General features: G+C 48.6%; 1 protein-coding gene and 2 long non-coding RNA genes across 10 annotated transcripts in view; 2 read left to right on the top strand and 1 right to left on the bottom strand.

Annotated features, from left to right (window-relative positions):
• The window catches only part of ZNF536 (zinc finger protein 536), a 478,014-nt gene that overhangs the window by 354,194 nt on the left and 99,477 nt on the right, over positions 1-24,343 (top strand). The gene's annotated exons all lie outside the window — the stretch shown is intronic.
• Positions 2,248-6,183, bottom strand: LOC311591339. The gene is made up of 4 exons (XR_014777067.1): positions 6,033-6,183; positions 5,250-5,391; positions 2,471-3,106; positions 2,248-2,325 (listed from the first exon to the last, which is right to left on the bottom strand). It is a non-coding gene; the product is annotated as an uncharacterized lncRNA (long non-coding RNA).
• LOC311591336 lies at positions 8,855-10,388 on the top strand. The gene is made up of 3 exons (XR_014777064.1): positions 8,855-8,955; positions 9,325-9,370; positions 10,008-10,388. It is a non-coding gene; the product is annotated as an uncharacterized lncRNA (long non-coding RNA).

A 24,343-nucleotide genomic window follows, 5' to 3' on the forward strand; every position in this document is an offset into this window, starting at 1 on the left:
TTTTCCCAAGCAGCTCAGCGCCAGGAACAGTCGAGGCATGGGCCTCACAGACATCTCTATACACCAGCAGGTGCTCTGGAAAACCCTTTTCCTGCGTCACTCTCCAAGCTGCAGGCAAGAACCTGCGGCTTTGTGCCTCAAAGCCTTAATTCTTCTCTTTTCCTTTCCATTTCTTCTTCCTTCCCTTCCTTCCCCCTCCCATCCCTTTCCCCAGCCCAACCCACAGGGCTTAGAGTTGTAGCCCAGGATGCTTGCCTCAAACGCTCTCCCATCCCTTGGGAGATCCCATCCCTTGAGGGATGCTGCTCCCATGCCCTCTCTCACCTACCCTGCTCTACTGCTGTTCCTTGATTCCTGCGTCTGAGGCACCTTGGGCAGACATTTGAGAAGACAAAATAGTCTGTGGTGTGCTTTCAATCATAAACAGTCATTTTATTAAAACACACACACACACACACACACACACACACACACACACACACACACACACAAACCTCCCTTGGAGAGGGGCTCCGCCCTTGAGAGGATATTTTCCAAGGTAATAAGGTGGCCTTGGAAAACTTTCTTGGGAAAACTTTCCAGAGCTTAAGGCTCACTCGCTGAGCCGCTACGGATGATGCGTCGCCCCAGCACCTTGGAACGCGTTTGAATATTTATAAATTTAAGTATTTATTTTCATATTAAAATTAAAGCTGTATTGTCTTGCAACTAACCTGCCTTGTTCTGCCACTCCAAAACAAAACCTTCTCCAGTGTGATAACCTTTATTTATAGATGGCAATAAGCATATTTAGAAATATTATTATTCATGACCCTTGCACTAAATATCATAATCAGAATACAGATGTGCAGGGTAATTGCCATGCACAAGTCACTGTGCATCAAATCCTTGCGAAGCAAAAATAGCATCCCTTTTGGGATAAATTATCCACTGGTGGTGCATAAAGGTATCCGGGTGGCACCAAGGATTTCTACCAGTAGAACACAGAGAGAGAAGTAGTGCTCGGTGCCTGGGGAATCTTCCGTTTACCTTCCTCGCGCATATTCAAGTACTTGCTTTGCTGGACCCACTTTTAGGATGTGGTACAGAGATAGGGTGAGCAGGCAGGTGTCTGAGTATCAAGTGCATGTGGCTGGGTCAACATCTCTGTGAAGGTTTATTTTCATTGCCAACTTGCATCACCTAAAGCCTCCCGGGATGGGGGCACCCTAGGAACCGCGTAGATCAGGTTGGTCTGTGGCCATCTCAGGGAGAGATCATCTGCTTAAGTGATGACTGATATGGGGGAGGGTGCCCAGGGGTGACACCATCCCTAGATGGGTGAGACGGGGCTGTCTAGGGAAGGCGGTTGAGGTGTTAGAACGATCGCACTATCGGGAGCGTTGGCTGACCTTGCGGAGAACCCAAATTTGTTTTCTAGCACCTTATGGCAGGTCAGAACTCTCTGTAAACTGCAGGGAATCCGATTCCCACATCTGGTCTCTTCAGGCACAAATGTAGCACATATATGTACATGAAGGGAAACACTCATATGCATAAGATAAAAATAAGCAAACATTAAGGATAATAAAGGCAGCGAACCAGCCAGAGAGCCGTCCAACCCTCAGCAGCCCTCTCGGGTCTCTGTTCCAGCTCCCGTCTTGAGTCCCTGCCTGGACTTCCCTCAGAGGCAGACTGTGACCCGGAAATAGAAGCCGAAATGAACTCGTCCCTCCTCAAGTTGCTTCTGATCATGGTATTTATCGCAGCAACAGAAAGCAAACTAAGAGGATTTCTTTTCTTTTGACCCCAGACCCCTCCCTTTAAATATATTCTTTACCTGGTCGGGGAAGGGTGCTGATTTTCAGATAAGCCCCGTTGCTCAAGCTCGGTTCACTAATTGACTGAACAAGACGCGGTCACACTTTACAGTCCCTTTCGTAATGGATTTTCATGTTTGTGAATCCTAACTGGCTGTGGAAATAGAAAGCAAATGTCTTATAATCACAAATATCTTCTGGTTCTTTTTTTCCCCCTCTAAACTCAAAGATTAAATCAACTTTACCCCCCATTTACCAGCAAGTTCATGGTTATAGAAGGATGCTGAACGATCGGGTGACGGACATATCCACCGTGCTACTGTTTAGCAAATTCTTGTAAGTGATCGCTGGATATAACACATTTCTCAGTTAGGTGTTACATGAATAATTGGTGTATTAAAGAAAGTGTGAAATAAACAGGTATAAAGCTTGAGATGCGTTTATTATTTGCTGAGGGCTTCCATGCTCACACCATCATCAGTCCATCCGCTTCTCCACGTAGCTGGAACAGAACCGCTCATTAAACCTGTTGTAAAAGACTCTCGTTGTGCACATACTGCAGGTGTCTGTAACGGCAGCCACTGGCTCAGGGCAGAGACGGTGCCTCAAAACCACGAGGCCTCAAACTGGTACGAGATACCCCATCTCCAGTGGGAGGCCATGGTACTCACAGCTCTCATGGGAGGCAGGAGCTGGCAGAAGTGTTCTTCCATCCTTTCATCCGCTGCTCCCTCATGCCTCCATCTTGTGTCCTCCTGCTTGGTGTCAGATCCTCTCCTGGCTTTGAGAGGCTCCATCCTGGGGTGTCTGTGAGGTCCCAGGGAAGCTTCCTGTCGTCCTTGGACCTTCAAGGAAGGATGCTGATGCTAGAAGGTTCAAGGAAGGATGCAGAGGCTAGAAGGATCAAGGAAGGATGCTGAGGCTAGAAGGATCAAGGAAGGATGCTGAGGCTAGAAGGATCAAGGAAGGATGCTGAGGCTAGAAGGATCAAGGAAGGATGCTGAGGATAGAAGGATCAAGGAAGGATGCTGAGGATAGAAGGATCAAGGAAGGATGCTGAGGATAGAAGGATCAAGGAAGGATGCTGAGGATAGAAGGATCAAGGAAGGATGCTGAGGCTAGAAGGATCAAGGAAGGATGCTGAGGCTAGAAGGATCCCTGTGACAGCATCACCCAATTGTTCTGTGTTAGCTGTCTATCAGATGACGGCATCCAAAGAGGAAGGGCCTGGCTCCTGAGTCCAGAGGGTTCGTTGTACAGCTGTGTGCTGGGACAGAATGCCATGGCAGGAGGTTCTTCATGATGGACTAGAAGCAGAGAAGGGGAACCGAGAGAGTGTCAGCTGCTTCCTCCCCTTCTGCCCTTTCATCCCAACAAGGACACCAACTCAGACACAGGCTGTGCTGTCTCAGTTCAGGGCAGGTCACCCCTATCAGCTAAAACCGCCTCTGCAGGTGCTCAGAGACATGTCTCACCAGTCTCTTGCACAGCTCGAGGTGGGTGGGTTGACCGTGAATCTTAACAAGCCCAGATGGGGAGGACGCCTAGCCTCCTGCACGTCGGCTCCCAGGAGCTCCCACAGATACTCCTGTAGAACTGCCAGCTGGCCAGTCATCCAGAGGCCCATTTCTCACTAGTGAAATGGAGACCGTCCCCAGACACTAGCCAGACGCAGTGAACCTCCTTGGGCAGTGCTGGGGCTGTGCAACGTAAAACCCTTGTAGTCTAGTCTTCATGGAAGCCAGTCTGGGTTCTGACCCTACAGTCTTAATTCCCTCCTCCTCCCCTATTCCTCTTGCTCCCACTGGACTCCTTGAGGCCCAAGAACTGAAAGGGTGTTGGAAACAAGATGGGCCCCAACTTTCAGTGACCTTTGACCTGTCTCTCTGGCCTTGAGAGCCGAGGTCTCCCTTCCACCTTCAGTGATTGGTCCTCTGGTGATGCGGGAAGGAACGGCCTAATTAGGTAGGGTGAAGCTTTCAAAGCCGACCCACCAGGCTCTGAGAAGGAAGAGGAAGGCAGGGGATTTAGAGAGAGAGGTGAAGGAGGAAGGGAGAGGCAGAAGAGGGGAGGACAGAAAGAAGTGGCTGGACTTCATGGGGTCATCAGACGACTTTCGAGAAGAGCCAGCCAGTCTCCCCTCGTCCCCTTTGCCCAGTGTCAAATGGCTTCTGGTAAAGTGGAGTGTCTCCAAACAAATAGGCAGAATGAAGCCATCGGTGCCAAGGTGAGCTGCGTTTTGAGGAAAGCATCAAATAGCCAAGTTCCCTTAGTGACCCCGAGATGTTCTATTTCCTGGGAAGGGGAGGGCAATCTCTCCGTGTCAGTCTTACGCTCAATGGCTGATCCACCTCATCATCCCCATTGCCGTCCCTTGACCCAGCTGTCAGCATCTGTGACACCCAACTAGCCGTCAGGTGCTCCGCACACTCCCTCTGTGGACCTCCAGGGGGACAGCTGCAAAAAGTGTGTCCTTTATCTATCGCCTTAAGCATGATGGCTGGCGATATGACGTCTCAGGCTGCAGGGCCCCCCCCACCCCCCACTCTCCGTCTCCTCGGGCTCACCCTGCCTGCTTCCCTCCTGTTCCTCTCCTGCCTCACTGGCTGCTGTCTTCCTTGCATAACCAGTAACAAATTGCTGGACTCGCCACATGACAGTGACTATGACAGATTAAATGGCTGATTTGACCAGATCATTAGGCCTCTGTCCCCAGGACGCCAGTGGAGCCTGCTGGAGAGAATTGGGGGGTACACTCAGGGCCTTCTGGCATGGCAATCGGCTTCCCTTGAAGGGGGAATTGAGAGGGCCTGGCTCTCTTTCCCAGTGTCCATTTTTTTTTCTCCTGACTCTCCCCCCCAAAAAAGACAGTGTGCCTCAGATTTTATATCCAGCTCTGTGAAATCAAAGGCAGTCGTGGAGCTGGCCTGGCCTAGAGGAGCAGGGAGGAGGGCTGGGTGTCGGATTGAGAGATGGGACCACCAGCGTGCACTGTTTCCAGAAATCTCCTGTTCCATGCTGCACCCCAGAAGTGGCCTACTGTGTGCTTAGCATTACCTGCTGGTCCTCCGGGATGACACTGTGCCTCACAAGGTGCTTTCCATTCAGGCAGGAGCATCCCAGGGCACAGCCTAGGTGCAGTTCTCAACGGGGGCAGGGGGGTTGGGGGTGGCCAAGGAGAGTTTGGTCTGTCTGGCTTCTGTGCTTGGCCTTCCGTGGTTTGTCCTCTGACCTCAGTTTCTCCACTGGTAGAGGAGGGACTAGGCTCGATCGCATTACCTTCAATCCTTGGAGGCGGGGTTGGGGACAGTGGTGGCGTTGTGCTTTCTAAGATGGCCTGTGGTTATTTGTCCCTCCTGCCGCCAGCTAACATCCGCCCTTCTAACTAAATGGTTTTCCTAGATGGTTCTCCCAGGATTCTCCTCAGTCGGCAGGGCATCGCTGACTTACCTGACAGTGGCGGGGCATGTGCAGGGCCCTGCGCCCACTCCCTGTTGTCCTCCAGGGGGCATGGAGGGGAGTACAGCTGTGTCTTCACAGTGGGCGTGATTCTTCACATAAGGTGTAGCCAGGAAAGAGCAGTCGCCCGAGCCTCAGGAGATGGAGAGGGACAAATTGAGACTCCATGAAAAGGGAGGGAGGGGTGAGGAGAGGAAGGGGCCATTTCCACAGGATGAGCACCCCAGCCATCCCATTCCATCACACTTCCATCCCATCCCACCCCACCCCACCCCCACCCCACCCCACCCCACCCCACCCCCACCCCACCCCACCCCACCCCACCCCATCCCCTGCCCCAAGGCTCACAGTGTCCCAGAGGGATGTGTGCCCTTCTGTGGCCTTAAGCTATTTACTCCCCAGAACCAAAGCAAAAATCATCTGTGGGACACACTGCTCTTCCATCTTATAGACCTAATGCCGCTGTGCTATTTCAGGCAACCATTTAAATAAAAGCCTATTTGACTAAAAAGCACAATATACTCCAAAGAATAAATGCAAAAGAGCAGAGCTTGGGAAAAAAGACAGAGATAGACAGAGAGAAAGAAAGAGAGAGAAAGGAGAGAGGAAGGAGAGAGAGAGAGAGAGAGAGAGAGAGAGAGAGAGAGAGAGGAGAAAATGCAAGCTATTCATTTTTCCTTTGTACTTCATAATAAAAGAAACTCTCTGGCTGCTTCAAGTGACACATTAAAAGATGTATGTATCGTGGCTTTTAAAAACACAATTAGATAACACCTTGTCAAATACTTATATTCTTTGTTGACAGCCTGGAGCGCAGTCACAATCGCGGCGCAGCCATGGGGGCAGGTGTCTCCCTGTGACACGCTGGCAGCCGAGTCAGCCATTTCTCAGAAATGCTAGTGTTTACCACTTTAATCATCAATCCGCATCTAGTCATAACAATAAGTCAGAAGGAGCATTAAATTATACTTGTTCAGCCCTGATGAGTCTGAACTGTTTTGCTGAAATTAACTGAAGTAATTATCTATTTTTCTAAAGCTGCAAAAAGAAAAAAAAAGTAGAAATGTTCTGAGGGAGAAAAAGAGGCATCACAAAGTAGGGGGCCACACAATATTTAGGGAAACTTGTCTTTTTTTTCTTTCTTTCTTTTTCTTTTTGGGTCTGGTGGCCACATAGGTTATGTGAGGCTGTGAGATGAAGCAGCTGCCATGTGCTACTGTAGTTCTTAGCTGGGAACAGAAAAAAACATCCTTAGTAGAAGGCGGCTGTCTCTTGAGTGAACGGTCTTCTCTCCATCCCCTTGCGCTGGCCTGTGGGCAACCCCATTGCATTCTGGGGCTGTTTTCTGCTTACAGTTCAGAGGGCAGCCACTCAAGAGCTTATCTCCCTAGCACCTAGTGAAACTTTTCTGTGTTTTCTTTCCTTTCTATTTTATAAAGATTTTTTTAACTTTTATTTTTATTTGCATGCATGAGTGCGTGTACAGGAGTATTCCAATACTCTTGGAGGCTAGAAGGCTGCATAGAACCCCAGGAGCTGAGCTGGAGTTTAGGCAGGTGGGTTGGGAACTGAATTGACGTCCTCCAGGAGATCCGCAAGACCACTCGACTGCAGAACAGTCTCTCCAGCCCCTCGATGGCTTACAGTAATCACTATGTAGACCAGGCTGGCCTCAAACTCACATGAAACCTCCTCCTGCCTCTGCCTCCTGGGTTCTGGGGCTAAAGGCATGAGACGCCACATGGGGGTGGGGTGGGGGGACGACAGAGGGGGCCCATGATGTTAAATTTGCTTAGCTGGTCAGCCTGAGTATTTAGCTGTGTCAATTCCTCCATTCCTAGACACATAGGGGCACATTAGCCATCAAAGTGTTAACTGCCACCTCTCAGAGCTCAAGGTACACGGCCCCACTGACCTCTGCGGTGTGGTGTGAGTAGAAGGCTGAGTTGCTGACCTTTTTAAGGTCCCCATCTCTCCATGCTGACATCAAGACACGCAGGACTTGGTCAGTTCCTATGATAGAGTTCCATGGGCTTTGGAAACATACAGATGGCATAGCTCTAAATAGCGTGAGTTTCCCATCCTGGACAAAGGATTCAACAGCACCAAGCCGGCAGATATTGTGAGAAAAAAATGTGCACTTTTGTGAATCAGTGGCGCGAAGGTGACAGCCTGTGCAGGTGGTCGCGCTGGCCACATCTGCACCGACACAATGAGATGTTTGAAGCTATTAAAGTTATACGGAGAAAAGGCTTGTTCAGCTCACAGCTTTTGAGGTTCGACGAGTGGTCCTTGCCTCAGCTCCTTTCTGGTGGGAGGCAGATAGCGGCACATCATAGCGTAAGTGCGCGTCTGAGTGGCACATCATACTGTAAGCACGCATCTGAGTGAACTAACTGAGAACTCAAATCCTGAGCCAGGAAGTAGAGAGAAGGGAGGAGTGGAGCTCACGGTGGGTGGAGCTTACGGTGGGTGGAGCTCACAGGTGCCCCTGATGGTTTAACTTCCTCCTGTTAGGCTTTCCTACCATCAAGGTCCACAGCTTTCCAGCATGTCACTCGGGAGACCACGCCTTTAAGACCTGGGCTTGGGGGGCACGGTTAGCATCCAAAGCACAGTGTGATCCGCAGAGAAGAGCCTGTGTGTGTCACACACACACACACACATACAGGCACTACAGTAAGGTGTAGTTAGGGGACTCAATGCAGGTGTCAGACAACGCGTCCAAAGCCCATTCTTGTACTTTGTAGCTGTGTGGTCCTGTCTCTGATGCCCTGCGCTCTAAATTGGTGATCCCACAAGTTTCGCAAGAGTTTGTTCAGAGCGAAGCAACCACAGTATAACTAGGGTTGTCTGATGGGCACCCGGGACTTTCTCAACCTGGAGGACTCAGAAGGCGCCGAGCTCTGAGACAGCCCTCCTTAGCAACTCAGCAGACACTCAGGGAAGCCTACAGACCTCAGTCTTCACTGCTGCTAGGCCGCCTCCTGCCTGGTTAGTGGCTTCCAATAATTATGACCCCCGTCCCCTCCCACCTTGCCTTGTCTCATTTCAACAATGGCTACAGTGTTGATAAGAGGAGATGTGGGCCGGGTCCTGGGCGGGGACCAGTCACATGACTCAGGAGTTCCCAAGAGGCGGTACCCGATAGCCACCACTGTGTGACACTTCAGAAGCCAGGAATTCCACTTTCTCCTCAATGTTCTGAGCAATTAAAGCAAAGTTAAAGCAGACCAAATAGTGAGGTGGGGGAGGGGAGAGTGAGTGAGCTGTAACTACTTGTCTATCCAGGCGAACCTCTCCTACCCGCAGGGAGACTGCTCCCTCTGCCATGTCCGGGGAGGAGTGAACGCGGGCAGTGGCCTCCCCCGCTGCAACATTGTTTCTTAGAGGTTATTGTGTTAAAAGTGGGCAGCGGAGGTTAGAGGTGAACAGCGGAGCTTTACAGAGGGATGGAATCACACCACACAACAGATCCACTTAAGAGGTTTAATGAGGGAATACAGAGACCATCTCTGGAGAGAGAGAGAGAGAGAGAGAGAAGAAGAAGAAGAAGAAGAAGAGGAGGAGGAGGAGGAGGAGGAGGAGGAGAGAAGAGAGAGAAGAGAGGAGGGAGGTAGAGAGAGGAGAGATAAAGAGCCAGGAGGAGGGTCTGTCTTTTTATATGGCCCTGGGCAAGGCCACGCCCCCACAGCAGGTAAGCAGAATCCTAACATTGTAGAAAGACAACGAAACTCTAATTTGAAGTTCTACCTTCAAAGAGTGTATTTTGGAGCTGGGGGTCGGGGGGGGGGGGGGATGGCTCAGTGATTAAGAACACTTGACTGCTCTTGGAGATACCTGAGGATGTTCAGTTCCCAGCACCCACCCTGGAGGGCTCACAACCAGCCATAACTCCAGCCACAAAGGACCTGACACCTCCCTCTACGCTTTTCATGCGCCCGCTCACGTAGGGCACACACGCACAAAGACGTACACACATACGCACACATACATATACAGATAGGATGTCTTTATGTTTAAACTTAAAGATAGACACGGTTTGTCTCCTTTGTTCACCGGTCAGTTTTCCCGAAGAAGAATCCGTTCGCTGTCCCTCTCGCCCATCGCTAGTTCGGTTCTTGTTCATCCCTTTATCCCCGTAGCAAGCCTTTGCCTGCCCTACAGAACCTGCCAGCTAAAAGCGCCCAGCCCCTTCGACATGAGCCATTTGCAGCCCTTCATAAGACAAAGCTGTAGGCTCAACTTTCTTAACCAATATATTTTATTAACAACCTAGTGACCGAGCACACGTCACTTATAACCCGACTAACCAAAACCGTAGGAAATGAGGATTAATGGACACAATAACAAAACCGTAAGGATATCAGGTCCAAGGAATGATTCTCCTGGCACAATCAGCAGAATTTCTTCTGCTGGAACCTGGAGTAACCAGAACCCGGAACCTCAGCAGGAGCCGGAGCCCCGAAGCCTTCCCTCGAGCGGTTCTCTCTAGGAGCTTCTCAAAGTGGAGCGATGAACAGCCAAAACTATCCCAAGTCTCCAAAGAGCCCCGCCTCCAGTTCTGGGCTTATTTACATATCTCCTTCTAGAGTCTGTTCAAGGATCTTTTCAGCTGGCAACAATCAAGCTCCCACACGAGATGGTCGGTCTTCTAGTGAATTAACCTCACCTGTTCTATCACGAGACCATTCCAATCCCGCACTTGGGGTCCTAAAAAAACAGGTTTATCTCTCCTTCACAAAGCAGAAGCCTGGGGTCCTCTTCTGAACACACACAAACGGCAAGTGAGCTCCCAGTGGGAACAACCAAACGGGTGCTGACTTGAGCCACCGCAGGATGAGGGTGTGTGCTTCACTCTGCTAGCCTGAAGGGTTCACATGGTGCACAAGCTGTTTGCGGAGTAAACAGGAATTTCCTCTTTCGGCTTCCCAGAAGCCGTAGTCTTCTGCGTTGGTTCCTTTTTCTGTTGCTGTGGTAAAGCATCGTGTCCAAGGCAAGTTAGGAGTTTATCTGGGCTCACGGTTCTCAGAGATGAGCGTCCCTCGTGGTGAGGAAGGCAACAGGTAGCAGGCGTCATAGTAGGGATGGGGACCTGAGAGCTCAAATCTTGACTTGCAAGCCCAAAGCAGCGAGAGAAAACTGGAAGTAGGGTGGGGTTTCAAGCTTTCTTTTATTATTATTAGTATATTATTTATTATCATTATCATTATTATTATTATCATTATATTATTATTATTATTATTATTATTATTATTATTATTATTATTATTATTATTATAGTCTTCTGCCTACTTGTACACCTGCAGGCCAGAAGAGGGCATCAGATCTCATTATAGATGGTTGTGAGCCACCATGTGGTTGCTGGGAATTGAACTCAGTTCCTTTGGAAGAGCAGGCGGTGCTCTTAACCTCTGAGCCCTCTCTCCAGCCCTGAGGTTTCAAGCTTTCAAAGCTCACCTCTCCCATTCCCAGTGAGGTACTTCCTCCAGCAAGACTGTACATTCAAAACCTTCCCAAGCACCCCATGAACTGGGGACCAAGTAAGTGTTCAAATACCAGGGCTTATGGGGGCCATTTCTTATTTAAACCATCACGTCCCACATGCTGACCACCCCCCCATAGGCTTGTGGTTGTATCATAATGCAAAATACATTTAGTCCAACTTAAAAGTCCTCATGATCTTTCACGGCCTTAGTGTTGTTTCGAAGCTAAAAATTGCATCTGAGGCTTAAGGCAAGCTCTTAATTGCAACCTCTGTAAAATGAGAGTGTAAATTACATATGTCTAACCTACAAAAGCACAGGATATACATTACCATTCTAAAAGGGAGGAATGGAGACACAGCGGGGAAGAACCACACCAAAGCAAGACCAGCGCCCAGCAGGAAAACTCCCAATTCTATAGCTTCCTATTTATTGTTTGGGACTTTAATTTCAAAGGACTTAGACGGCTCTGCACCTCCAGCTTTGCTTCCTTGTGATGACCGCCTGATCTAGTCTGAATCTTGACCATAGCTTCTATGAACCATGTTTATGACGTCACGGTTTACAGCGAGTCGCTGAAAGGAAAGCCGTGAATCTAGAATTCTGGTGAGTTCTGTGTTCTAGTCCCAAATGTCCCTAGCTGTGTGCTTACCTCAGTGTCCGAGAGCTACAGTGGAAATGTGAGCAGAGGGGGCTGTTGGAGGCCGAGGAGACAGACAGGAGAAGTGCTCGCAGGTCCCCCAGCAGACCAGTGGCCCATAAATGAATCCCCCATGCTTGCTCAGTATCCCAGGAAACCTGTGGTTCACACCTGACATACCGAGCGTGCGTTCGGCGTGCAGTTGGGTGGGGAGAACACTGGGCATGTGACACGCGGAAGCTCACGGAGTGGACACAGCCTGCCTGGTACCTAAACAAGCCAAACGATGCCAAGGGGGGGTCGAGTGCTGAGTTGTGCCGGCGTTCAGAGCCGGCTTCTGTTCTTCGGCATCTGGGCACAGGCTCGACTTCGGCAGTGCTGCTGGGGAGAGGCTCCGTCATGGAAACCAGGCACCGCATGCTTGGCTTTTACACCGCTCTGCCAGGAATTCCGTGTGGGCCTGCTAAGAAGTATCCTTTGTTCTCGTTAAATTCCTATTGTTTTTCCCTGTGCACCGACCAAGCACTTTCTGGATTCTGTTTATGGTGCTTCCTAGGGGAAAAGGTCTTTGGCTACGGGACCTCAACAGTGACTTCCGAGTCCAGGCTGAGGTCAAAGTGGAGCCTGCCGAGGGTCTCCCCACCCCCCACCCCCCCCGCATTGATCCATTTGGGTGCGCGGGTTCTCTGCCCACAATAAGGAGAATTGGAGGGGTGGGTGAGGTTTTCCTTAGTCACACCTCTGCAGTCATGAGGAACTAGAGAGCTGACGGGCCTGTAACATCTGCCCATGGATATGATTCTGAGCATCTTTCTTCCTGTGAACAGATACTGAGTATCATCTCTTTGTCCTTCACCAGTTGAAGAGATGAAATGGGTTGTAAGTCCGACCAAGATCCCGCCCTTGTGCAGTCTCCCTCCTACGGTGTACAACACGCCAGTGTGGCACAAATACATGCATTTCTACCCCCGTGGGTACCCAAAGTTATGAGCCCACAAGTAGTACACCAGTAGTGATGTTTTCTCCAGGAGGCTGAGCCAATGATACTGAAAATTCAGGGGTCGCACGGCTTTGTGCCACCATTTCTTCTCCTTGGAATTACGTGTTCAAGGGACAGATGACAGCCCTGCACCAGTCCCATCACAGGCCAGGAGGAGCCCAGGCGTGAACCCCTTAATCAGCGTCAATACTGCATAGAAGGTAGGAGGGATTTTCTACATGGAATGTGGCTACCGTGACCTGGGATTTGGGGAGCAAGCTGCTTGCTGGGTCCTCCTCAGAGACCTTAATCCTGCCTTTGAAAAGCTGCTTAAAAATAATACTACTAAATAAATCTTCACAGTGGATGGGAGAAGCCAGACATCTGTTCCCATCCCCCAGACAAACACAAAGGGATTAGAAGCTGGAGTCGGAACCAGCGTTAGGTGCCCATGCCTGTAAAGGGTGTCCAGGTGGGGCCTCCTGCTCTGCGTTCTTCTGTCACTCACGCATGGCAGAACACACGGACACAAGCATAACCACATGGGCACCACACGGCTGTGGCTTAAGTACATGTTCAGCGTCCAGCAGATGCTTTAGCTGGGGGCTTCCGGAAAACAGGGCTTCCATCTTCTTTGGTCATCCCTGCTTCTCAGTGTCTGAAAGAGGGTCTGACTGTATAGAGGTGTTTAATAGGCACCTGGTGAGAAAATGACTGACTGACTGACTGACTGAATAAGTACATGAATGAAAAGGTAGATGAATTCATGGTTGGGCGAGTGGGTGAGTAAGTAGGTGGATGCGTGTACAGGTGAATAGATGGACGGATAGATCGATGTATGGGTGAGTGGGTGAGTATGTGGATGGGTAGACGGATGCATGGGTGCGTAGACACATGGGTGAGTGGTGGATACGTGCATGAGTGAGTGAGTCATTCGTGGGTGCATGGGTGGATGTATGCATGAGTGAGTAGATGAACGAGTGTACGCGTGAGTGGATAGATGGATCGGGAGGTAGATGGACACCAGGCTGTGTAGATGAATGCATGGATGGGTGGGTAGATGGATGGGTGGGTGGATGGGTGGGTGAGTGGGTGGATGGATGGGTGGATGGATGGGTGAGTGGGTAGGTGGATGGATGGGTGGGTGGGTGGATGGATGGGTGGGTGGATGGGTGGGTGGGTGGATGGGTGGGTAGGTGGGTAGGTGGATGGGTGGATGGGTAGGTGGATGGGTGGATGGGTGGGTGGGTGGATGGATGGGTGGGTGAGTAGATGGGTGGGTGAGTGGGTAGGTGGATGGATGGGTAGGTGGATGGATGGGTGGGTAGGTGGGTGGGTGGATGGATGGATGGGTGGGTGGGTGGATGGATGGGTAGGTGGATGGGTGGATGGGTAGGTGGATGGGTGGATGGATGGGTGGGTGGATGGATGGGTGGGTGGATGGATGGGTGGGTGGATGGGTGGATGAGTGAGTGGATGGATGGGTGGGTGGATGGGTGGATAGATGGATGGATGGGTGGATGGATGGATGGATGGGTGAGTGGGTGGGTGGATGGTTTGCATGCGTAGACACATGGACACATGGAATACATGAATGGATGGATGCTGAGAGAATGAACGATGGGTGGGTGGGTGGATGGATGGGTGGGTGGATGGATGGGTGGATGGATGGGTGGGTGGATGGGTGGATGGGTGAGTGGATGAGTGAATGACATCCATGAGTAAATGGACAAGCAGCAGTGTTTTGTAACTCCATGGCTTGTCTAATCTTGTAGTTCCCAGCTTATGTCCTTCCATCCACAGATTATGTAGGGATCACACAGATGGCCCGCAACTTTGTGAACATAGTGTAAACACACAGACAGAAGCCACGTCCAGTGCCATGTCTTAAGCTACTTGGAGAGTTTTCTTGTGCTCTGTGTGTGACTACTCTTGTTTTGCTGAACACCTTGGATATTGTTTTGTATATATTAAGCACATGATTTTTTATTTATTTTTGCTTTCAAATGAGAAACAACAAAGTGCCACTCACCTTGGTCGCTGACAAAGGGAGTAAGAGCAAAGACGGGATTGGCTAAAAGAAATTTTATAAAACAAGCCCCTGTGCCGTAAACCCTCTTAGCGAAAATGCAAGTGATCGGAAGTTCACACGTACCTCTTAAAAGGATTGTGAAGCCAACAACCCAATATGTGCACAAAGTTCAAGCACAGGAGCGCTCTTCACATTGCTGCATGAAGTCCTAGAAGAAGAGCCACAGACTACACATCCACAGACGGGTGCATCAGCAAGAATGCAGGACAAGAAAATAGATGTCTGTAGACAAACCCGGAACCCTGTCAGCACCATGCACTGTCTGTCTGTCTGTCTGTCTGTCTGTCTGTCTGTCTGTCTGTCTCTCTGTCTATTGATCATCTATCATCTATCTGTCTATCTATCACCTATCTAATTTCTATAAAATAGATGGCTAAAAGGAAGAATGCATGAATAGATGAGTGAATAAATAGGTGGATAGATGGATCCATGCATGGGTGAAAAAGTCAGCATGGCTAGAACAAGACACTCATGACACATGCACATCCTTTGTGGGTAAGTAGTATGTGTGTGTGTATGTGTGTGTATGTATGTATGTATGTATTTATGTATCATCTCTATCTTCTATCATCTATCTATCTGTCTATATTTACCATCTATATACCTATCATTTATCTATCTAATTTCTGCAAAATGTAAACATTTATACTATTTCTAAATGCTTAGGAATATATTGAAATTTGTAGCCTAAATATACCTGCTATGTACGTGCGTGCTATTTTTTTTTAATCACGAGGACATATTGCATTTATAATCAGAACAGACTTTTTCTTTTTAAAATAAATATAGACTTAAATAATAAGATATCCCCTAAAAAGAAGGCCTTTGGCGCTTTTTAGAAATGTCGGCTGTTCTGGGTGAGAATTCTGTCAGTCTCATGGGACAGCTAGCTTTTTTTTCTCATCATGGACACTGATAGGTCATCATACATATGTTTTATGACTTAATGTGGGAAGATGAGTTAGTTGTGATATAGTAGATAAATTTTTTGTAGGTCATAAGATTAAAAAACAAACAAACAAACAAGAGACAATGGCAACAATCCAAACAAAAACCCTCAAAGTCCAGAAAAAAACCCAAACCAACCCCCCAAAATCCCAAATCACCAAGTTGAATTTGTGATGCTCATGGTGGTCACAGCTTTACCAAGGGAGATGAGCATTGTTACCTTTCAGGGAGATGAACACTGTTACCTTTCAGGGAGATGAGCACTGTTACCTTTCAGGGAGATGAGATGAGCACTATTACCTTTCAGGGAGATGAGCACTGTTACCTACCATTCATGTGGAGGCACTGATGATCAGAAAGGGTACAGAACTAGCCTGAGGTTACACAGCTTGAGGCTGATCCAGGAGGCACTAAGACCCCATATGCATCCTTCAGCCCTGTCCCTGTGGACTGATTTACATGACAAGGTGTCCAGAGAAGGCAGACCAGCAAGATAAGACAGTATACTCCCAGGGGGTAGGAAGCCATCTCCTCAAACTTCCACATTTACCTGGGCCTGCATGCGGAGGAGCCCACAGCACAGGCAGCTTTGGTATTGGTTCTTGGTCAGGTGGGTAAGGAGCCAAGCCATCCCTACTGTAAAGAGAAGCAGCTCAGCCTCCTGTGGGTGAGTAACAGTTCCCTATTACTGCCACGGGGAAGCGACGACAAGGCTGCTGGGTGCTTTTGACACCAACGCTTTTGGCAGACGGGTGGGATAAAATTTCTACCCTCCGGCTGCCCCCTGTGATCCATACTTTTCTGGAGTCCGTTGGCCCCTGGGGAGGTAGAAGAGGTAGCCAACGGAGAAGCTGGCAGTAGGAAGAGAGACACTCAGGGAAGAGGCAGCTGGTCTGTAGTCTCTGGTCTTGAACCAGGGCCTCCTCCAAGCTCCTGGTGAATCACAAAAACAGGTGTAGCTAGAATAACACATCCCGTGGGGCCTTTGTGAGGCATCCTCCTTTCTTCCCTAGTTGATCTTTTTTACTTTTTTTTTTTTTTTTTTTTTTTTTTGTGAGGCAAGGTCTTGCTACATGATCCAAAGTGGCCTTGATGTCATAACCCCCATAATTCCCTCCAATGAGCCGGAAGTACAGCCTGGGCCACTTTTCTTTCTTCATGTGCGAGGTGGCCCCAGCTGCCAACGACACGACACACTGTGGCTTCCAGTCACACTGTGGCTGACAGTCCAGCTGGAGTGAAGTGTGTGCTCTGCAAACATAGACCGCGGCTGAGCCCCACGGGGCCTCCGGGGCTGTGCTCTTCCCCACAGCCAAATAGCTCTCTCACTCACCAGAGTTCTAGTCAAGACTCCGCCCGAATGTCTTAGAGTAGAGAGGTGGAATCTAGATTTTTCCTGTTCTCTTATGGAACAGTTAACAGGGATTCCATGTCCTCTGTACCGGGAACAGTGAGGCGGTCACTCTCCACCCACCAGTCCTGTGTCGTCTCGCCCCGGCGTTTCTAATGCTGACAACCTAAGACAGCATTAGGTCCCTCAGAAGCTTCTGGAAAGCCCCACACTGTTTTAACCTGCCCTTTGGTCTCACAGCTATAAATCGGGGCTCACCTCCCACGCTTGGCTTTTTATTACTTTTTGAGGCTGGCTCACAGATTGTAGGAAGTACTGGGCCCAGAGTTGCGTAGGGAACGGGAGACAGTATGGGGCCACTGCTGGGAACAGAAGAGAGAAAAGGAAGTGAGGGTGTTAGAATGGTTTTGAGGAGTATTATAGAGGGTGTGGCTGAAGACACGAGGGAAGGGAAGGGTGGCTCTCATGCCCTCTGCAGGCACCATGCCCTCCAAGACCTGCCGTGCATTTGCCTATTAAGAAGCTCCCTAAATCCTATTGGGTCCTTAACGAAAATTCACTACATAGGTGTGATTGAAGAAATCACTAACCAGTCCCTCCCTCGCCCATCCCTAGAGGCTGGGAGATGAGGTTGAAAGTCTTAACCCTTCCAGTCCTGCCGTGGACTTTTGAGTGACCAGTGACCCAACACATTGGGACAATGACCAACACATTGTCATACACAAAGACATTTCCCCCTTTGGGAAAACTCAAGGAGTTTGGGAGTCTGTAAAAGATCAAAGTAAACATTTTACAATACCACAGGAAACAATGCTGGCTGCCCGATACCTTGCGGAGTGTAGATACGGGATTCCATACTGGGACGGCTCCTCTTTGGGAAGGATCTGGAGAGACATGGACATGAGGGTGAGGAAATTGATGCCTGTGTGTGCTGGAGTGGAGGCTTAGTGCAAGCCTGTGCTTCACACCTGTAATCCTCACACTTGGATGGCTGAGGCAGGAGAGTTATACCATTCAGGCTCACCTGCACTACATAGCAATTGCAAGGCCAACCAGGCCTATATAATAAGACTTCATCTCAATATAAAACAAGAAAGGCCAAAACAAGACAAAGGTGGCAGGGTGGCCTCCGTGGGAGCAGAGATGGATGGAGCAGGGGACCTAGTCAGAATCTGGGGTGTCTTAGGACCAGGCCCAGTCATCACAGTGTCCAGGGCAGAAGGCACCGCTCAGCCGCCTACTGCATATCCTGGTACAAGCTAACCCTTGCCCCCTTGCAGCTCCGTGGTGTAATGATTTGTGTCAGAATTATTTATGGAAGATTTCTCATCAGCGCCCCCAGTACCTTCTTTGTGGCTGAGTGTGCAATAACCTGCTCTCAAAAGATTTTTCTCTAAATTTATGTGTCATTTTCTTTATTTTACAGTTTGCTATTTGTTGGTGCAAAAATGAGGCCTTTTATTGATATTTTGTGGGGCCATTTTTATGATCATTTTCACTGTTAGTTTTAATTAAGCTCTCCTTTGCCTCTCGCTAGCTTTCTTTCACATCTCCTTCCTAATGAAATTAAATATTCCTTTAAAATGAATGTATCCTACACTCAGAAAAAGTACATATGTACTTATATATTAGGAATATGTACATATTATTATACATAGTCCTGTTCTGCAAAAGCAGAGCCATACAGTGATCAAACAGGACATATTTCTGCAACTTGAAGGGAAGGAAGCAATTGTAGAAGCATTGGCTTTGGCATTAAGTTATATTGCGACCACGTGTATCGTGTTCTGGGGCCTGTAAAATCTTGTTTGCCCACTCCTGCCCGTGCCATTTGTACAGAATACCTTGGCTACTTCAGATAGCGCCTCGCCTCACTAAACATCTTTCGTGTACCCATGCAGTTTGACTCGTATAATACATTTATAGAAGAGAAACCGCAATTACAGTCGATTTTTGTCATTGTTGATCTGGTTTGTGACATAGGCGTGAGCTGCATCGCTCAGGTCACTATGTACTTCACGTAGCTACGTAGTTCGGGCTAGCCTTGAACTGGCGTTTCCCTGCAGGGCGCTGGGCTTGGAGGCCCAGGCAACGATACCTCTTCTGAAAGCCGTTTTCAGTGGAATCGTTTGGAGGAATGTTTACGAAACTGTAAAGGGTGAAATTCAATCCCTCCCTGCCCCACGCTTGACTGACGGCTGCCCCAGTCTCGTGCAGGCCCTAGTGCAGGCAACCACAGCTGCTGCGAGACAAATGTGATGACTGCGCCATGGCCAGATGATGGGGTAGCTTTTCATAGGCATGTCCCATATCTTCAGGCTCTTATTTTTTTTTCCCACCTTCTCTTCCTCTCTTTCCCTGAAATGTAGTGGGGGTAGTATAGGCGTCTTGGTCAGGGCTGAGCAACCAACTATCACTTATTCTCAGCAGGCAGAGAGGCGAATTCCTTGTGTGAGGAATTCTGGTGTGAGGAACCCGAGAAAGCAGTGCGCCCAGCGACCTGATCTTGTTTGAACTGGCTCAAGTGTCTGCTGAACACAAACCCAGCACTGTAATTCCGGATGAGTTGGCCCAGAATAGCCCCCGCCTCAGGCATTTTTTTTTTTTGACTTGCCAGCTGTTGGGCCAACTGAGTTCTGTCTGGGATCTAGAATGAATCATTCTTGGTGGCAATCTGAGTGCTCTAGAAGACGCTGACAGAGTGAGTGCTCACGGGCGGGTTGGGAGACATCGCCAGCAGCTGGGACATCTGCAAGCCTCCACAGCTGCCTCTGCGGGTCACATGCACACGCTTCTGTAGTGGTGGTCCCTTGGGGAAAGAGTGTCAAACTCTCCTCTCAAAAGCCAGGAGCCACCAGTTACAGACAAAGCAGGGACTAGATGCGACAGGCCCTGTGCATGGACCATCTCCTCTGGGCTGGCCTGCTGCAGCTCTGCAAACCGCTGACTCCATCTGATCGATGAGATAATGGGGTGGGGGAGATTTCTCTTCTAGACCATAATAGTGTATTCATTTCTCTCCCCTCCTCCCATTTTTCTGTTCACTTGATCTTTACATGTCTATCGTAATAATACCCTGATGCATCTCAGCTGGCAGGAAAAAATAAGGAAGCATCCCGCTCTTAAAGCAAGAGTGTTTGACCACCGCAGCTAGGCAATCTGAGTGGTCCAGAAGTCACTATCGGAAACGCAAGCCCCAAAGACTCAACAAACACCTCTGGAGGAAGTGCAGTCGGTGTGTGGGGGGGGGCACTTCCTGCTCAGCTCCAAACTGCTTCTCTTGGGTTTAGATACGAAGATCTTCAACTTTATTCTGCATTTTTTGTTCTCCCCTCCCCATTTCCCGTCTCCTCTTTCTCCCCCCCCCCCCCCGCCACTCTCCCCTCCCCGCCTTTCCTTCTCTTTCCATCTTGGAAAGAGTAGCTCATGCTGGGCTCCATGTCAGCCCGCTGCCTCAGCCTCCTGACTGGTGGGAAAGCCGGCAGGGCGGCGTGGGTCACCCCTCCTGGCTTCTGCTGTGTCTCTGTGGCTGAGTGCTGCTCCTGATCCTCTCCTTCTCCAGAGCTCTGTGACCATGCCTCGATGTCTTTGCATCTCCATTTCTGTAGCTGATAGATAGAGTAATAATTCTTCTCACCCCTCTCTGACAGATCTGCAGTGAGGAGCTAATGCAGTGTGGTGTAAGTAAAATAAAAGCACTCCCTTAAATACGGAGGCTTGGGAGTGATTCCGAGGGTTCTGGCCATGTCCTGGGGTACGTAGGTTGGGGTCAGTGAAAGTGAGTTATAGAAGAGGATTCATTCATCCTTTACCCGTAGCACCTCTGCATATGTGTGTATAGGTGGATAGATGTGCATATATGTATGTATGTGTGTGTGTGGGTGGATGGATGGATGGATGGATGGATGGGCAGGTCGATGTATGTCTGTACAGATGGATAGATATATGTCTCTACGGAATGATAAGTTGATGAATGGACAGACAGCTGGGTGATGGCTACATGTATGTATGTAGATAGGTAGATGTACTTTATGTATGTATCATGTGCCATATGTATATTTGGATATGTCCACAGCAATCCCCCTGTCTGCCCAGCCATCCACGCTTTTATCTATCCTCCACCATCCATGTACATGTGTGAACATATGTACATCTATCTATCCATCCATATATGTCATCATCATCATCATCATGCATATGCACACACTCATCTCCCCATCATTTCATCCATACATTCAATACATGAACCTACCACACAGACAATACGTTTATTTATCGATTCATTCATCCACCCATAAAAATACATCTATCCAAACACACTTCTATCCATCCATTCACCTATCCACACATACACACAGTCATATAACACATGCATAGCATCCATCCATGCATCCATGCATACATACATCAGCCCATCCATCACGCCATACAAACATACATCTACCTACCCATCCATACGGTCATCTACCCGTCTACCCACGCATCCTACATCTATCAGCCCATCCACCCAAATATTCATACATATGTTCATGCATTACATACACACCTATACATTCATACACATATAAATATGTTTACCCAATCATCATTCCATATAAACGTACATTTACCCATTGATACATACAATACACACACATCCATCTACCCATTCATCCACCTATTGATTCAGTGCCTCTACATCCATCCATCCATCACTGCACATATTCATATAGCCGTACATAATACACCCGATCATACATCGTTCCACACATACAGACAATACATGACATATACATACATTCATATATATATATATATATATATATATACACATACATACATACATACATACATACATACATACATACATACAGGTTGGTAGATACATACAACCCGTCATTGATTGGCTGGCTCACCCATCTATGTCACAGGCATTTGCTGAGAACATCCCATGAAATTTGATCCCAGAGGGAAGCAGAGACACACAGACTCCTAGTCCAAGAGTGTCTTTCTAGTGGGAAGACACTAAGAGCGGACATTACAATGCACCTTGTCTTTATTAACAATCACATCCAAAACAAACAAAACCTCCCAAACTCCCGATACTTCCATTGTCCTTAGGACTCAAAGCCCAACCTGGGACACACGTGCCGTTTGATTGGCTTTGGGATGGGCCGGGACTCAGCCATGAGGATGTATCCACCCATCAGACAGCCCCAAGAGGCTGATGGGCTTGGTCCTCCATGCCTGTGATGGGGATGATGCATTAGGGCCATGGTGACCCTGGTCCTCAGGGGCCTGCTGGACTGACCGGTCCTGGGAAGCCCCTTTCTTTCTGCAGGCATGAAGGGAGTCATGTGTGTAGTTGCCCGATACCATATGTGCGAACACGTGTATATCTATCCATCTATTCACAACACATACATGATAGCCCACTCAGCTGACGTGGGGGTGAGGGATCCCAATGTAGTTTCTGTTTAAAAAAAAAAACTAGTAAAGTTGAAGTGTGGTTGTCAAGACAGGAAGAAAGAGGCTTCCCTGTTGCCTCATTTAGGAAGCTCTTCCTGAATGCACCTTCTGCAGGTGCCTGGCCACACCCAGCAGAACCTGCCACCAGTCTCCTAAAGCACTGTCACGTCCAAGTTAATATATAATCAAGTTTCATCAGGCATCGTTTCCTTGGCTCCGTGCTAGCTCCTCAGCGATCGCAGTAGACTCCTCGTCCGCCAGGCCCATGTTAGTGGAAAGAAAGGACAGAACTGAATCCCTAAGGGTCTCCTCTGACCTCTACCTGTGAGGATGCCCTGAGCCCTTTTCTGGACTATCTGTGTATAAAGAGCATTGTCTGACTTTCTGGGTTCTTTGTTGTTGTTTGTTTTGTTTTGTTTTGTTTTTGAGATAGGGTTTCTCTGTGTAGCCTTGGCTGTCCTAGACTCACTTTGTAGACCAGGCTGGCCTCAAACTCATAGTGATCCTCCTGCCTCTGCCTCTGCCTCTGCCTCCTGAGTGCTGGGACTAAAGGCATGCGCCACCATGCCAACCCTTTTCTGGGTTCTTAAACAAAACAACAACAACAAAAAAAGGAGAAACCATGACCACTTCCTCTCTAAATCTGGACAGTCTACACAGGGGAGGCTCAGCTTCAGGGTTGGTGATACGGTGCCTATTATTTCTGAATAAATTTTCTTGGAGTCATTGATCCACTGAAGTGTCAAATAAAATGTGATACCCACAAAATTTGTGTATGACCCTGACATTTTTCCCTGTACTTAAAGTAATTGCCCTTCTGTTTAATAACAGTGTTTATAAAATTACTTTCTGATTGGCTAGGTCCATGGCACACTCGTGTCAATAATCTGCAGCAAATATATGCCTGTGGCCTTTTGGCCTTGGTTTTCAAAATCATTTTCATCTCTTAAATGTGAATCGGTGGCTTGCCCCGGGAGTCAAGGCTCCTAGGCTCAGATGTTGCTCTGTTGTTTGGCCCGGGGCGTTCTGGGTTGATCACTTCAGCTTCCTGAGTCTATAGGGTGGATGGAGGAAGGATCTTCAGTCCTGGGGATTTCCGTGTCACCCCAATGGGATTCGAGTTGAGAGTTCCCGTGCAAGCCTCATTTTATCTTTGTAGTGAGTTTTAGTCTCCTTATTTTACAGACTTAGAAAAGAGAGTTTGGGGGTAGATGAATCACTTTCCAAAGCCCTCGAGTGGACAGGCGCAGGGGTGATGCGTGCTCCAGACTCCCCTTTAGAAGTTGGTACGTCTGAGTCCCGGGGTTTCGTGACCAGCTTTGCCCACCCTAGGAAGCTTGTCTAATTTTTCTGTCTTGTTTTGCTTCTAGCCAGGTTCTCACTGTGGAGCCTGGAACTCACTCTGTAGACCAGGCTGGCCTTGAACTCGCAGAGCTCCGCCTTCTCTCAAGTACTGAGAGGAAAGGTGTGCGCCACCATGCGTGGCTTTCCCTAGGTCTTTGAAGGACTACCCCAACTTGACGAAAGAAAAAAAGATGTCTACTAGTTAGGAGAGTCCAGGGCTTCTCGTGGGGAGGGTTAGGGTCCTTGTGGCAACTTTCCATTTTGAACGAATGACTTGAAGGCCTGTCAGCTACTGTAATCCCTTAATTACTCCTCCTCATGGACTTCCAGAATTCTTTCTAATATACTTTAAAATCTTTTGTCATATTTTCTTATTTTTATTTTGCATGTGCCTACGTGTTGGTGTGTGTAAAACAGCACACACGTGGGGGTCAGTGGACAACTTTCAGGGGTCAGTTCTGGTCTTTGGTTTCCACCACATGGGTCCTGGGAATCAAACTCAGGTCATGTGGGACTTAGTGACAAGCACCTTCACTGGCTTCTTCATGAGCCCTTAATTTACTTTCTATGCTTTTTTTTTTTTACTTCAAAGCAATAGCAGAATTTTTAAAAATGCAAATAAATCAATAAAAGCATAGAGTTCTCTCCTACCCTTCACTCAGGGTCTTTTTCCTCATATTTCCTTGGCCTGAGAGATCAAAACTGTTATTAATTAGTCTTCAGCCCTTGCTCAGATTTCTCCCAACATCCCACTGATGGCCCTGTCTCTGGGCCAGGATCCAACTCGGCAGCCTGCG

Source organism: Acomys minous, assembly GCF_964271855.1.
Source record: "Acomys minous genome assembly, chromosome: 20".
NCBI classification, from domain to species: Eukaryota; Metazoa; Chordata; class Mammalia; order Rodentia; family Muridae; genus Acomys; species Acomys minous.